Genomic DNA, 16,647 nt, shown 5'->3' with positions numbered 1-16,647 from the left:
AGGTGATGTTTAGGGGGAAAACAAAGTCATGCAAGATTAATGATGACACAGATCCTTGATTTTAATGTGTAATCATCCTTCATGGCAGCAGGAACACATACAGCAGTATTGGGCTAAACAAGAAGCGCAGCTTAATGACATGCTCCCAGCAAACCATTTCCAATAAAGTGTTTTCAATAATTACCAACATGACAGATAGGAAATGCCTCAAAAGTTTTTATAATTAAATGATATGAGATATGGGCAAGACTTCGCTTGTTTTGGTTTTGTTTCTAAAATCTCCTTTGTATTGGTTTAGTGTTTAGTATTAGATTTTACTTAAAGTTGTAATTTGATGCAAAATGCTAAAAAACATATAACGTAATTATATCTCTATATTCCTACATTAGTATTTGTATAATGTACATGCATTTACACTAATTTACAGTCTATTTATGCAGCATTTTACATTATTTGGATGATTTGGATTACATTCAGTGCTGTTGACAGAAGTACTAATCTAAAATAATATAGTGACAGCTAGATGCGTTCGCTGGCTCCCAGTGTATGCAAATCCAGCGCACGCCCAGCAAGGCAGACGATCGCACGGCAAGGCATTAGCATGCCACTATGTCTTGGCGTGCGATTACTTTGTGTTTGCAGACGCCCACCAGCCATTCATAAGACGCCCACTTGTGCACATCATCTCCAGGAAGTGCATAAAAACATTGGTACATCGAGCACCATCGGATCTGCTCGCAGTGCTTGAGGTTGACTATACCTTGCCGCAAGCACTGCGATCACTTCAATGTGAAATTCAACCGAGTGACGTGCACAATGACGCTGCCTGTTAATTATGCACGCCTCTGAAACTTTGTTGAAATACTCAGGCACGCCTGCGTTCGTACCTCCACTAACCGTTTCTTGTGGCCTGCCCCTGTAACCACCCACAAACGGCCTCCCCTGTCACTCATTCAACTGGGCTGTCTATGCTGGCCGATCGAGCACTTCCCAATCTTTCGCAGTGGTTTGCATGCGCATTGCGATGCTACGCATGCGCAGATTGCAAATATCGCCCAGCTACGAGCGATCGCATCCTAGCGAGCAGGTCTGAATCAGGTTCTTAGTGTACAGTATATGCTTTGTTTTTCTTTATTTATAATCTTTTTTCATTGTCAAGAATATGTTAACACCAGCATTACATAAGCACAAGTATTTCTAATCAAATGACATGACCATCATCACATAAATTCCAAATATTAAGCATCATATACACCAGGCCTCAACACATATTAAATTAAATAAACACTATTGTGCAGACTTGAAATGCTGGACCTACTACACATTGTGGTGGTATGCAGCTTGGAATGTTCCCCCAATTAGTATGCCCACCAGTGACAACAGCAGTCCCTGAGGAACAATTGATGGTTAGCAAACATTGGTGTCCTGATACCAATGGCAAATACAAATTTAGAAAATAATGCCTTATCTCACTTTCAGATCCAAGGAGTGCAGTTAACTGCAATTCAAACCACTGATTTCAAATTGTATATACCCATTACATATATATAATTGACAACCAAAAACCACCTAATATTTCGAGCTACCTCTGTATATAAGCTCAATCTAAACCAGATAATAAGATGTAAATAAATATATGAGCGGTACGTATAATCAAAAAAATATTATTTATTAACCAGTAAAAAAAGGACCATATTAAAATAAAAAAATATACCATAGGTTAAATTAAAACAATATAAACACCATCAATAGAATGTTATATCACACAGCTACACTTTATCATGTAAATATACTGTTATTACTAAATACTATGATCCCTTGGCAGATGAAATAAATATAGATAAGTATAAGAGACTATTAATGTTTTATCTAAGTGCGCAGCTGTTCACAATTATACAAACATGAATTGAACTAGTTACTATGCAGTCTGGCAATCGTGTAGCTATTTACTATCAAGTAAAAACAGGAAGATCGTAATCCTCCACAGATTGAGAGTAAAGTCACGCATTTATTCCGGCATTAGATCATAGGCTTCAGCTATCTAAACCATTAGTAACAATATCCATGTATCAAATCACATGTAGTGGCTCGTTCGTATTTTTGCTAAATTAGCCTCAAGCTGCAATTAGACAGTTGTGCGGGCTAGTCCATCAAGGTGTTAATCCGTTGTTTAGAGCATTCAGTCAGAGCAACTGGATCACAAATGGGAAATTCTGTTAATTATTTCCAGACTTTTTACACACAGATATACTTCTATTTTGTGGGTGCATATCCCAATATCAGAGAGTAGGAAGTAATATTATTATCCTTTATTTTTAAAGCACCAACTTGCTACTCGGCACTGTAACTTGTTACTCGGCACTGTATATTAATGCAAAGAAATACTGTGACATGAAAAAAAGGTAAACATGGCCCTACCCAAGTGAGCTTACAATCTAAGAGGCATTGGGAAAATCTATACAAAAAATTATACAGGTTGAGTCTCCCATATCCGAAAATCCAAAAACCTAAATATTCCAAAAACCAGAATATTTCAGGGCATCTGTGACGTCACGACGTGACCTGATGTCATGACGTCACTAGTATAGTGGCCAATGAATAGCGGAGTGGGCATGGTCCACATGCCAGGCCACCCCCCGCAGCACACGCCGGACCCCCAGTGGCAGCCGCCGGACCCTTCTGTGTCACCCGCCGGTCCCCTCGTGACACCCGCCGCACCCTTTCACCTTACCCGCTGGACCCTTCCGCCTCACTCGCCGGACCCCTCACGACAACTGCTCCCCCCCGCCGGACCACCGCAACATCCACAACACCCGCGCGACACCTTCCGAACCCACCCGCAGCACACACCAGGCCTCCCGTGACTCCCGCTGTGCTCCCCCTCAGGTATTCCGAAAACCGTAATAATCCAAAATCAGAAATGCTCCTGGTCCCGAGCATTTCGGATATGGGAGACTCAACCTGTAACAGCATAACAATTATTACCCTATGGCGGAAGCATTATTAGCCACCAATATTAGAGCAGCCAATGGCAATGTGGCGTGGGATGGTTTCAATGAGGAGAAACAATAGGAGAAGGAAATATGAAAGACAAATGCACTTTTGTAGAAATCGGAAAGAGACCGTCAGCTTGTGGCTACTATGACTGTTCTTCACCATTTACTTTAAACAAAGCTTTTTGAAGCTTAGTAAATTGGCCAAGACCGCTGTATAAATTGAGAATAATTGGGGCTGTGATATCCTCCGTTACTTAGGTGAATGTAGAAGGTATCTCTGATATCTCTTGAGATCAGCTCTTGGTAAACAGCTGGGATCATTAAATTGTGTGTAAACTAATGTTTCCATATGACTTTCAAGGGAGAAGATATTAATAAATACACCTCATAGTCTCTCTCAGTTTTTCACTATTTTACAAACAACATACTGTATTCTCCTCCTACTGAATAAAGCAGTTGCAATACATTTACTCCCAAAATGTTGGCAATTCTTGCTTTGTAAAGTTACTATACTGTCATTTTCCATGGTTATATGTATAACTCTCCACTTTTATGGACAAAAATGAGTCACTTTCAAAATAAATTACTGTGCACTGGCATCATGACACTATTTCTGTCAATATTTGAATTAAATAATTTTAACGTGATCTGACATTGAATATGTTTGGCAAAGTATAAGGCTTTGTGGCACGCAGACTTGTACAGAACAGAGCCAACCATTGGCAGCGTTATCTTGACCATCTTTTCTTAGAATTACTGAGCTTTTTAAGGCAGAAAAATCAGAAATTCAAGTACATGTTGCTACAATATCCCATGCTCATAGCCTGGTATAGATAGTGTGTGCTTTTTTATTTTTAATATAACAATTATATATGACATCTGGGATGAATGTTTTTTTTTTAAACATTAAAAAAAGAACACTTTGATGGCTATATAGCTATTTTAAGACATGTTGCATTGTGTATACCAGAAGAAAATTATACAAATGCATTTAAAATGTCATGTGGAAGATGGGACTGAAACAAAATGATTACACTTTGTGCAAATAAATTGATCTAATGAAAATGGAAGTGAGGGAAAAGATGATGTATTGACGTTTAGAGACTCTCATAGTTCTACTCAGACAATATCCATTCATTATTTGAATTTATAACAACTGCTGTGAGTTTTTAGCATTCAGAATGAAGAACAGGTTCTGGCAACAGCTTTATGTTGTGAGCATTTGTAAGAAAGAAATATATATTCATATATGTTGCAATTAGGGATGTGCGCCGACCCCCGTCTTTTGGTTTGGGATCTGTATCTCCTTCAAGGTTCTGGTTCCGGATTTGGTTTTGCAAACCACCCTCAAGTGTTTTGGTTTTGGATCTGGATTTTTTTAAATAAAAAAAATAGATAAAAAGTTTTAAAAACAGCTAGAGTCATGTAATTTATGCAATCCAAAACCCGAAATTCAAATTTATTCGAACCGCAAAAAGATCAAAACTGCGACCCGGATTTACCCAGATCTCCTCAGGAGATTAGAACCCCGACTCGGATTTACCCGGATTCACGAAATTCAGGTGGATTTGGATTTCTGGAGAACCGAACCGCACATCTATGGTTGCTATTATTATAACGAGCTGAGTCAAACATGGCAGAATAGTACACATACAATGTGGCCTAAGAATGATAATGGTGACATATGATGGTACAGTAACAGTAAATCACAGTGCCTGTGCCATTGACGTTCGCAGTGCAATAAAACTGAATGTGCTGCTTATCCTGCAATTGGACGAAACCTTTTCGGGTCTATTTAAGAAATTATGAAAATGGGATACCGCCGGCTATAGTAAATAAGCTCTGTCTGTGAAATGCCTTGCAGAGTTTTACAGAGTTTCTCCAGTGATTGCTTTGCAGGCTATTTAACAAGAACATGTACTGTACTTTGGGAATCCTTCTACTATCTCAATCTAAGGGCGGTGAGAACAGTAAAAAAATGACTAACGTTAGGAACAAACCATACAGTCTATTGCCCCAAATATCGTATGCGGATCGGAACAATATACTGTATCATACACATCGTATAGTGTGCACACCCGATCCGTTGTTCCTGGCCGTCGTTCATTGAATCGTCCCATTCAATGTGCTTGTAAGTTCAGTAGGATGATTCAATGAATGATGCAGTGTAGTTACACGCAGCATCTAATGGTACATTGCGCCATTGTACGGTGTATCATTACATCGCTCGCTGCAACGCTGGGCGTAAGGTGTGTACCCAGCTTAAGAAAATGCTTTGTTATTTGAATAAAGCATTTATTCAATAGTTTTAAAATTTATATATTTTACTGTAAAAACCCAAGTCATGAACCAGCCAGCCTGGTCACGCACACGGATATCCCCTAGCAAAGCGGTAAATTGATCTTAATCATCCCAGCCTAGAATGGGTGGTGGTATTTTTTTACACATGGTAGAGAGAACAGATTATGAACAGATGGGAAAATCATCATTATTCCTGTTTTAGAATAAATAGGCTGTATATGTTAATAAACAATAATTGTCACTGGAGTAACTGTATTACCAATAGATCAAGCCAACATGTTGAGGGAAAGATTAACGTAAAATAGTATATATCTGTCTATTATATTTATCTGTTTATTTTTTAATATACAGTATTCAATATTAGCTTACAGTATATACTATAGTACAGTAATAGTTTCATTTATTGAAGAAAAAGTGTAGTGTGGTATTGTGAAGAAACACAAAACAAACCCATCACTCCACGTGTATTAATACATACACAAAGCAAGCTTCAAGCTCCAAGTATTTCCATATAACACCAATACACCATATCTCTACAACTATATTTGGAATACAGCTCTTGTCAATGTCAAGTTGAGTTTTAATTGGGATGGTGAGGGGATGCTCATAGTCCTGAGCTCGACTTAGCAAACCAAAGGCCCTTACAATAATCCCTCACAATGCCAGCCTCAAAGACAAGCACAGGGGGGATTACAGGTGTCCGGAATCTCTCCTCTAGAATGAATTACTGGTTAAACTGCTCAAAAGCCCATGTAAAGCCGTTACGCTTCTATTCTGTAGTCCCAAGGAACCTTTGCACTGGCACCTCTGAATACAACATCATAATTTGTGACATACCCACTTTCAGTTTTAGTTTAATTATTCTAATTCTTTTTAATCATATATACACATTACACCACTGTTTCATGGTGAATTCATTCCGTTTCAATAAATTAGAGATGTGAGCGGACCCCTGTGTTTTGGTTTTCGTGACAAAATCATTCTGAAGTGTATTGGTTCTTTTCTGTTTTGGCTTTGAAGTTCTTTGAAATTGATAAAAACAGCTAATGGGACTTATGTACTAAGCATCGCATCCACAATGCGGTACATCCGGCCAGTCCTCGGGTACATTCCGTGGTTGATTACTGCGGTATGTACCTAGAAATGCGGAGTACATTGTAAAGAACAGCTCTCCCGATAAGAGCTGTCCTTTGCGATGCTACTGGGCAGAAGGACTTCTCCGTTTAACACCCAGAAGTCCCTCTGGCGCACTTCTGCACATGGGAAAAAAGGGGGGGATGGGCTGCACAACCTAATTACAACATTATAAGAGGTGCTACCATGCTGGGACCTGTAGTTCTATTGCAGAAAAAAGGGGGGAATCTGATGCACACTCTAAGTAATAAGAATAATACATATCAAAAATACATAATAAACTATCAATTGACATGGTGTTATATAGAGGTTCTTAGTACATGTTTGGCCAAAGATGTTTGTAGGTTGGCAAAAATCTTTGGCCAAACATGTAATAAGAACCTCTATATAACACCATGTTAATTGATAGTTTATTATATATTTTTGATATTTATTATTCTTATTACTTAGAGTGTGCATCAGATTCCTCCCTTTTTTCTGCAATAGTACTTCTGCACATGGGCAGAAGGCCGAGGGCCACGGGGGGGGGGGATGGAAGGGACCCGATTGGATCCCTCTCAGTGGGAGCGACCTGGAAAGATGCCTATAGGCTTCTATTGGGTAAGACCACCTGAAGTTGGCTTTACCCATTGGGACGAAGCATTCCGGTGCTTTGTACATATGAGAAGTGCGGTAAAACCTCTGAAAATTATGTTTTCTGTGGTTTTACCAAATATTCCCCTTTACTACATCCCGTCCAACATCATGTAATTTGTACCTGTTGACATGCAATCCAAAACCTGAGACTCGTTTTTCACATCCGAGTTTCAAACTTAAAGCTGACCCGAACCAGGACTTTGTTCTACTGGGAACCCCAAAGTTCGGGTGTGTTTGGTTTTCAGCTACATCTCTACAAATAAATGTCTCAAATCTCAAATTAAATACCGTACACATGGATACAATACTCATAATACTGTCCAAACACAATGATTTGTTTTGTTCTCCATTGCTGTAAACTATAACATGTGTTTCACTATAGGGATCAATAATCCCTAAGGCTGCTTCAGTTTTTCTGTTCTTTCCCTTCCATTCACAATGAAAGTAAGAGAAATGTATAATATAAACCTGGTAATGTGAACAAACCTTTAAAGAGCGAATCTATATCTTTTTGGAAAAGGTTAAATCTCTTTTCTCCTTTTTCAGAAGGAAATAGGTTAGATTTCAGCTTATTTAACCCTGTGCAGTCTCAGTTATATGGCCAGGGATCAGATAAGACTGTTCATATTTTTATGAGCACCACTTACCATCTGAGGCTATATATATTTCTCCTGAATACAGAGCAGCATTAAGTCAAGTTTCATCTAATGCTAACAATATTTGTAAATCTGACATTATTATCCATGTGTAATTGCTAGAGATGTGCGGTTCAGTTTTCCTGGAATACAAATACACCCGAACTTAGGGGTTTTGAGTCGAATCGAGTCCAAGTTTGGAATCATGTCTCGGGTTCCGACTCAACCAGAGTCCCGGTTTGGTTATGTAGTCAGTTCGGAAATAAACCAAACTCGGGTTTTGGATTGCATGTAAACAGGTCCAAATTACATGATTTTAGCTGTTTTATCGATTTTTTATCTTTTTTATCAATTTTGTTTATAGATTTTTATAGGATCCAAAACAAAACCACAGCTGAATCCAAACAAAAACACTTGAGGTTGGTTTTGCCAAAACTAAAATACAACGATGAATTAGAACCAAAACATGGGAATCCGCGCACATCTCTATATGTTAACCTAAGTGACTCACTAGAATTGTCAAAGCAGTAACAAAAATTCCCTGCAAGGACTCTTAAAACTTTTCAGCCCTAGCGTTCCTACTGTACCTGCTAATGTCAACATTTAAAATAGTAATAATTTTAGTACATAGTGTTCTTACACCATATTGTGCAGTAATACTTTCCATTGTAAGGTATACATCCATCAGAAAGATTCTACTCCTGACATGAATGGCACATAAATTGCAGAAAGAGAAATGTATTATCTCTAAATGACAGTGAAGGGAACATAAGATTCCTTTAAGTATGTTCTTGAAATGTGCTCTGGTTTTTTTCATATGCAATAATGCACTTGCAGTTTTTTTTAACCACATTGCAGGATCCAAGGTTTCTGTGACCCCAAAGCTGCTGTCATTATTCCAGCAGAAAAATAGCTCTGCTCATGCTGACTTCCCATTTATAATTCTATAAGTCCCTGCTAGATGGCTAATTCAGGCGTATGCTGTAAGTAAGGAGTGATTGAACGCTGCACTGCAGTACAGGTCCCTCTAGTGCTGTATAACAGAAATATAATTACACAACTTGGTTCCTCTGCTTGAATTGGAGCTGCTGCCAGCTCGGCCTTCATATAGCATGAAATAATACACAATTTTGTAAAATGTACAGACCATTCAGCAATCTAGGGCCAGTAATGTTAAGTATTTAATCCCAAAAGCTCATGATTTGGCTCCCATGGGAAGTAATAAAATCCTATAATGACAACATTTGATTTGTAGAGACCACACCATTAAATATATTTACTAGGTACATATACTGTATTTTAATTAAGTGAGGTTTACTCCATTAGTAAAAATGAACGGAGATAGTTGTGATTATATACACTTACAATCCTACAGTATAAGATGATTTTAGAATTAAAAAGTGGCAACATCAGTATATAGCTGGGTCTTTTTCTACACCATTTAATATTTTTTACCTTCTGAGGTATTCACACATACGGATATTTGTAGATGTTAATTACTACCAGGATGTTATTCACAGTATCCGGCTAGCTTTGTGTAATTACAATAATTGCACATGTGAGCATCATCAGGACCATTTCAGATTTTGGACAAAAGCTAATAGGAATAAGAGTCACAGTTTGGGCTATTGGATAAATAATTTGTCTATATAGAATTCAATAAAACCACCAAAAGGCAAGGGGACCCGAAATTATGCAGGTGGCTGGCTACACAATTTGTCATATGGACCATTAGTATATTTATATGCCTAATTCAATTCCTCCATCATCTTCTATTTTCTAGTGTAAATATCTGTTACCCAGTCTTTGCTCATAACCGAGATCTTCTATAACAGTTATTTGCTCGCCCTCCACTGCACTCTCTCCAGTTCCAAAACATCTTTTTAATTTGTGTCCTCACGTGTGCCTTACAAAAGAGCACAATTATATAATTACAGTATTTGCAGATTGGCATTGCATACTATTGAGAAGTCTGTTATCTCTTATTATACTTCGATTCTTCTCTATTTTAGATTGCATATTTTAGTTGCAAATATATAACCTTATATTTATTTTACACATGTGCGCGTACCCCTGTGTTTTGGATTTGGTTTTGTAAAACTAGCCTCAAGTGTTTTGCTTTTAGTTTTGGATTCAGATAAAAATCAATAAAAACAGCTAAATTGTCCGAATCCAAAACCCGAGTACGGTTTTTAAATCCGACTTCCGAACCGGCAACATATCCGAACCGGGACTCGGTTCGAACCAGGGCACAAAAGTGAATCCGAACCTTGACATGAGAACCAGTAAATTCAGGTGTGTTCAGATTTTAAAAATCCGGACCAGCACTTCTCTAGTTTATTTACGCACTTCATTTGGCATGTTCCGGCGCAATCTCACATTTTATTTAAATCCTTTTTTTTAGGATAAAACACTTTTTGATGGACCCTCTTTCATTACATAATGTTTCTCTGTCTACAAATCCCAGAGAAAGTACAAAAATTATCCCAAGACAGAACCCTGGTAACATTACTTCTAGCCAAGAACAATCGCAATTGCAAAATAAGCAAATAATAGTGGTAGTACCACCACTTCCTGCACCCAATATTATATACAACCCTTCCAATTGTTGCTATGGAGACAGCAATATAACCTTCTGCCTATGTTAATAACCTTAGCTCAGCTAGTACACAAAGTATTCATAAACATAATCCTTGAACATGTCCTTATCACAAAACTATCTTTGATAGAGAAATGCTTTAAGGTTACCTGTTGTCACCTTTCCGGAGCTAGCCAATCCTTACTGAGATTGAGTGTGAGTGAGTCCTACAATACACAAGCCAAATACTACCTAGCGTGATGCCAAACATAAAGAGGGCTGCCAGACCCAGCTGCATTTCACCTAGGGGCATGCCTGACCATCACTGTACTTAGCTGCCTACTGCAGGCACACACCCAAAGATACTGCATAAATGAGCTCTTCCATCCAAGCTGTTGGTTAACAAAACACTGCAGGGAATCTAACAGCACACTCTAAGGCCAGCAGACAGGTGCACAAGGGAAGGTGCTGCATCATTAGAGCTCTTATCCACTGGAGCTCCGCGTGACTGATGTCAGTTGCAGCCCAATCATTGTCATTCAACTACCGGCACCTTCTATTACTGGGTTGTCCGGGTGTTAAGAAATTGCACAAAGGCTTATTACAGGTCTGTAACTACTACTATAACAACTATGGGGTCAATCCTATTCCGTGCGATGTTCTCATGGGTGCGAGTCATCACCACAATGGTCGCGCTTGATGGCAGACCGGATTTGCTTGAAAGTGCTCGCAGACCCATAGGGCTCTGAGCAAAATTAAGCGAATTCAGGCTCGGAGCGGGCTGCAAAGGATGCAAGGTACCGGTCTGTTGCCGGCGCACCCTTCGCATGCAATAGGATTGACCCCTATAACTTTTATAACGCCAATCCAGTGTTACTCAAAGTTGTTGGTCATTCTTGGGACACATGGTATAATTTTTTTAATGGACATTTTATGGACAATTGCTCATTTACAGTTTTTTTTACAATAAATTGGTTATTACTCTGAATCAATTGAACAGCAGTCATCAAGTTTTAATTAGTTATCATGTACCAGTGTTTGGTTTTTAACATTATATTGTCTATTGCAGTCATTCCCAACCTCGGTCCTCAAGGCACACCAACAGTCCTGGTATTAGAGATATCCATGCTTAAGCACAGATGGTTCAATTAAAGTAACTGAGGTACTAATTAAGTCACCTGTGCTCAAGTATGGCTATCCTTAAAACCTGGACTGTTAGTGTGCCTTGAGGACCGTGGTTGGGAATCCCTGGTCTATTGTAATAGATTGTTTTATTATTAGAATACTTTTGAGTCTTTATTTTTGTGTGTATACAGTGTTATACCAGTCACACACTGATTAGTATCATTTAGGAATAACACTCGTTGAATCAAATATTCTCTTGTGACTATTGGGGTATTACTTGCCCTTATTAGGGAGTAGGCAGACCCCACTTAGACAGTTGCCATTTTTCCCGGCAATTACTTGAAATCATTGATTTCTTTATTACCGTTTCACAATAATTTACACTGTTTTCTATCCAGTTATACTGTATAACTTTTTCTAAACTAATGTGTACATTATGCAACTGTAAGGTACAGTACCAAATGATTTAAAACAAATCTGAATGTATTACATTTACTGCGAACCGAATGTCGAATTTTCTAGTCACTTCCTCACTAAAAGCAGTAGCCTTGTATTACAAGATCTGTCTTCATGCTGTCTGGTGATATTTTCTAAAATATATTCTTGAATGTGATCTCTTAATGCCCTCTCACTCTTCTCTCCACAATGCATGTTAGATGTACTGGTATAAAGTTATTGGGGAAAGACATCAATGATTTTTTTCTCTTATTATTTGTTTCCTCTTCATGTTTGTGCAGGGCTTACAATAGTAGGTAACTCAGCCAAAAACTGGCTATAGTATCTATTTGGCAGTGACTGCCCATGTCAGTTTTTGTCCAGTGCTAAAATGTTCATGGAAATGTCTAATTTGCAACTGCTTTTGCAAGCAGCGTCCGTGTTGGAGGTTCAGTGGAAACTATTGGCAGAGTTTGACTAACATGCTGAGTGAGGTGAGTCCGCAGCAGGTGCAGGAGAGTCCACACAGCAGATTGGCTTAACCAGGGAGTCTGTTTACTAACCAAGTAGAAACAGGTAGCATATGACAAGGGTTTCTTAGTAGGTACAACCTCCAGAGATATTACCAGTTGCAGCCTGGAGTGTATGGGGTATACTGAGCATTGTAGTGTTGTGTGCCAGGTGCAGTTTGCACAGGGAGCACTTGTAGTACAATAGTGTCAGTTGGGTGATTGCTACACTAAACTGTGGTGAGACAGTGGAGTTTCGGAGTCTTGTGGCTTCAGACATGGCATATCAGGCATGGAGTACTCAGGGGCACGTCCATCCATGCAGGATGCCACAGGAGAAAGATGTGCGGTGGAGCTACAATGTCGGAGGTCAGACCTCAAGAGAGTCACACTGGGTCCTAATGCCTGACAGCTCTGGGGCCAGGAACAGAGGCTACGTAAAATGCCCCTCTCTTACAGAAACACCACAAAAACAGGAACATTTATAACTATTCACAAAAAAAATTAGAAAATATCAATTATATTTAATCGCTTTTTTTTGCATATATCGCTTCAATGTATTTACATCTGCATGCAGGCACAGAGCTTGTGAGAAAACTATGTCCCTGCGAATCTCCTCCCCACACTTTTCATTGTATTTTTTGCAAAAAATACTGTGAGAATGTGACTGCGCATGTGGTGCCGGTTACCCTCTGCTGTGCCCCCTCTCCTCCCCTCCCTGCCTGAGTCTACCCTGGAGCTTCCCCTATGCTGCCTGCTGCCCAGCCGCTTCTCCTGCCCCTAATAGAAAATAATAAAATAGTACTTACCTGCACTCTGCACCAGGATCTGTGATCGGTGAGCTCCTTCACTGTGACCCAGTCAACTGAGGTGTAGTGAAAGTTCAATCAGTATCCCAGCTGACTGTACAGATCGATTGACCGGGTCACAGAGAAGGAGCTCACAGATCTGATCCCTGGGTTCAGGAAAGTGATCTTTTATTTATTTTCTATTAACTATTTATTTTCTCTGTGATCAGCCTGTGGTCTATTCAGACACATAGGCTGAGAAGCTGGCTCTGGGCTCTGCTCTGCCTGTCAGCATGCAGGAAGAGCAGAGCAGGGGTAGTGGAAGTGGAGGGAAGATGTCGTGAATATCACAAGGCTTCCTCCGAAATTATTTTAACAATCCACCTTTAGTCAATCTGAAACAGATCGCATTTCCTATTACAAGTATGAGAAATGCGGTCTGCTTACTAAAATAATGCAAATTTAAGGGCTTGGAGGAGTTTTTTTAAAAACTCCACTCAAAGTCCTTTGATACACTTAGGTAAAACTAAAATAATGTGAAGTTTTCACATTATTTTAGTAAAAAATATAGAGAAATAGGCCACAAAGTATCTATTGTACTGCAGCATAACATCATTTACAGGATTTTAGCCCTGTATCAGTAGGAAACTTTCTGCTGCTGATGTTTCCATCTGAGCCCATGAGCAGAGAACACACAGACACGGACCTGAACAGCTTTAGCAATGTAAGTACAGTACTTGTTTTTATCTCTGTTGCATATACTGTGAGAGGTGTCTCACAAATTACTGTAACTACAACTTCTGCAGCACTGGGGTACAGATTCATCTCACAATTATCTTTTCAATAAGCTGACCACTTCAGTGATCTAAAGCGAACTTATTCTAATAAGGACTATTGAGCTAGAACTGCAGAATTAAATAGTTTTAAACTCAGATGAGCTCCCAGACCTCTAACTGGTGCTTCGTCCCTGGAACCCCTAGTTTGTAGTCTTTAAAAAGGGTAAGCCATGTGACCCAGTACTTCGTTCACGCTAATGTAACAAAATTAAGTTCTGTGAGGACACATTGATGATATACTCTAAGTCATATGGTCCTAGTACTTTATTCACTTAAGTTTACTAAACAAAGTTATCTGAGCGCACATAGGCATAAGCCAAGTGATCCCATCGATGTTCTGGGCAACCCTGTAGATGTTCAGAAGGTCCGCCAGTAGTAAGCCGAAAGAATCTTAACCACTGCTTACGAATTTGCAGTCACAGGCACAAACATGCCAAAATGGTCACAACACGACTGCGTTTCAGTTGCCATCCCAGATACCTCCTACAAATGCTCCTTGACTGTCGATCACTCTGCGTCCAAGTCTTCACGGAGACTGCAGTCGGTAATGAGAAGTCTGACTCATACCCATGTGCAGCACAAAAATAACCGCTCAACCCCACAAAGATCGTCACTGCAGCCGCCTCTGAATCAGCCCCTCTTTCTCTCTTTATACTAGAGATGTGCATTAACCCCCTTGTTATGGTTTTGGATCTGGATTTATTTTCGTGTTCTGGTTTTGGTTTTGAAATACCACCCTCAAGTGTTTTGGTTTTGGATCTGGATTTTAAAAAAAAAATAGAAAAATGATAGAAAGTTTTTAAAAAGCTAAACTCATGTAATTTTTGCAATCCAAAGCCTGAAATTCAGATTTAAAATCCAGAACTCTGAACTGCTGGTTGATCAGAACCACGACTCAGATCTGTCTGGATCTCCTCAGGAGATTAAAACTGCGATTTGGATCTGTCTGGATTCACACATTTCTGGTGGATTCTGATTTCTGGAGAGCCAACGGATTCAGGGCCTGATTCAGAGCCGCTCGTAAGCGGCCGCTCGTTCGCTCTGAGCGATGTTCGCACAACTGCCCATGCGTATGGGTCGTAATGCGCATGCGCAAACCAGTTATTGTAGTCGGAAATCATGCGCTCGTAAAACAGCCAGGGGCTGCTAATTTGATTGACAGAATGAGGCGTTTGTTGGTGGTAACAGGAGAAGGTGCTTGAAAACGGGGGAGTGAAGATCCGAACGCAGGCATGCCTAACGGTCAAAAGGGTGTTTAATGGGAGTGCATAATTAGTAAAGGAGCATCATCGACCACGTCACTTGGTTGTCCTTTAGCCTGTACTGCTCGCAGTGATAGCGGTAAGAAAATCCTACCACAACCACTGCGAGCAGTTCAGATGCCTTTCGATGTTCCCGATTAATCTAATAAATACCGGAGATAAAGTGTGATGTGAACGGCAAAGGGGCATCTTTACAAAATAGCGAGTACATTTTTCGAACGCTCGCTCAGACATAGAGGCATCAACACACACCAAAGAGCGAGCGCACAATTTAAATATCTGGCCCCTTTTTTCGAACGAGCGTCCACAAATAGCGTCCGGCTCTGAATCAGGCCCTCAGTATGAATCGGCCGGCGGTTCAAATCCCGACAGCGGCAGCCCGACAGGGGTGAAAATCCTGATCGTCAAAAGGTAAGCATTCACTAAACTAATTCTACCCCCTAACCCTAACCCTCCCTTAGGGGTGCCTAACCCTAACCTCCCCCTGGGTGTGCCTAACCATAACCCCCCCTTCTCATAGCCTAAACCTAACCTCCCAGGGTGGATGCCTAACCCTAAGTCCCCCCCCCTCTGGAGCCCCAAACCTAACCCTCCCCTTCCCCCCCCTGGCTGTCCGCGCCCGGCGCCCGGCTTACCTTCGATTGGTAAGCCGGGTGTCGGGCTACCGGCGTAGGCCTATTAACAGGCGTCTGGATTTTGATGCCTGTCATTAGTGCCTTGCCGGGATTAGACAGTCGGGAAGCCGGCGGTCGTGATTACGTCCGTCGGCTTCCCGACTGCTTCCCGAACCAACCGCACATCTCTACACTATACGGAAAACATTTACCATCAACATTTAATTCTTTCCAAGCGCAGCTAAACCCAAACATAAACTGCTTTCATTATTATAAATGACTCAAGCCTTTGCCAAATTTTAATGATGGCCAGTTGTTCAGAATTTTCTTTTAGTTTTCTTTACACTCATAAGATTTTGCAGTTCTTTTCAGATCTGTCTAAAGGGGGGTATCCACTAGACGATAAAGTTGAACGATTGAACGATAATGATAAAATCGTTCGATAATCGTTCTATAATTGTTCAAACATCGTTTGCAAATCGTGCAGTAATTGTTTCTAACGATGTACGATGCGCGCAACCGCTGGTCGTTTGATCGTCTCCTCCATCGACTGAACATGCAGGTCAATTTCACTTGATTGCTTACAAATCGTTTACACATCGTTTACACATCGTTCACGCTAAACGATCAAACGATGAACCACTATCTGCCCACTATAGCTGAAAGCTCTCAATCACAGATTGAAACAACATAGTTTATCGTTAGATCTTTTGCAAATCTTTTGCAAATTGTTCAGAGTGGAAGATCAAATTTCAAGGGAAACTTCAAGAGAAAATCGTTAAGAGGTTGGACAGGGAT

The 16,647-nt window shown here is 40.1% G+C and overlaps 1 protein-coding gene across 1 annotated transcript in view; it reads right to left on the bottom strand.

The window, feature by feature from the left end:
- GRIN2D (glutamate ionotropic receptor NMDA type subunit 2D) overlaps nucleotides 1–16,647 on the bottom strand; it is a 1,022,144-nt gene that overhangs the window by 873,243 nt on the left and 132,254 nt on the right. The window lies entirely within an intron of this gene.

The sequence above is a fragment of the Taudactylus pleione genome, unplaced genomic scaffold (assembly GCF_031769625.1).
Source record: "Taudactylus pleione unplaced genomic scaffold, aTauple2 ptg000041l, whole genome shotgun sequence".
NCBI classification, from domain to species: Eukaryota; Metazoa; Chordata; class Amphibia; order Anura; family Myobatrachidae; genus Taudactylus; species Taudactylus pleione.
The sequence above is the reverse complement of the archived record's forward strand: the minus strand, read 5'-3'. Positions and strand labels throughout refer to the sequence as shown.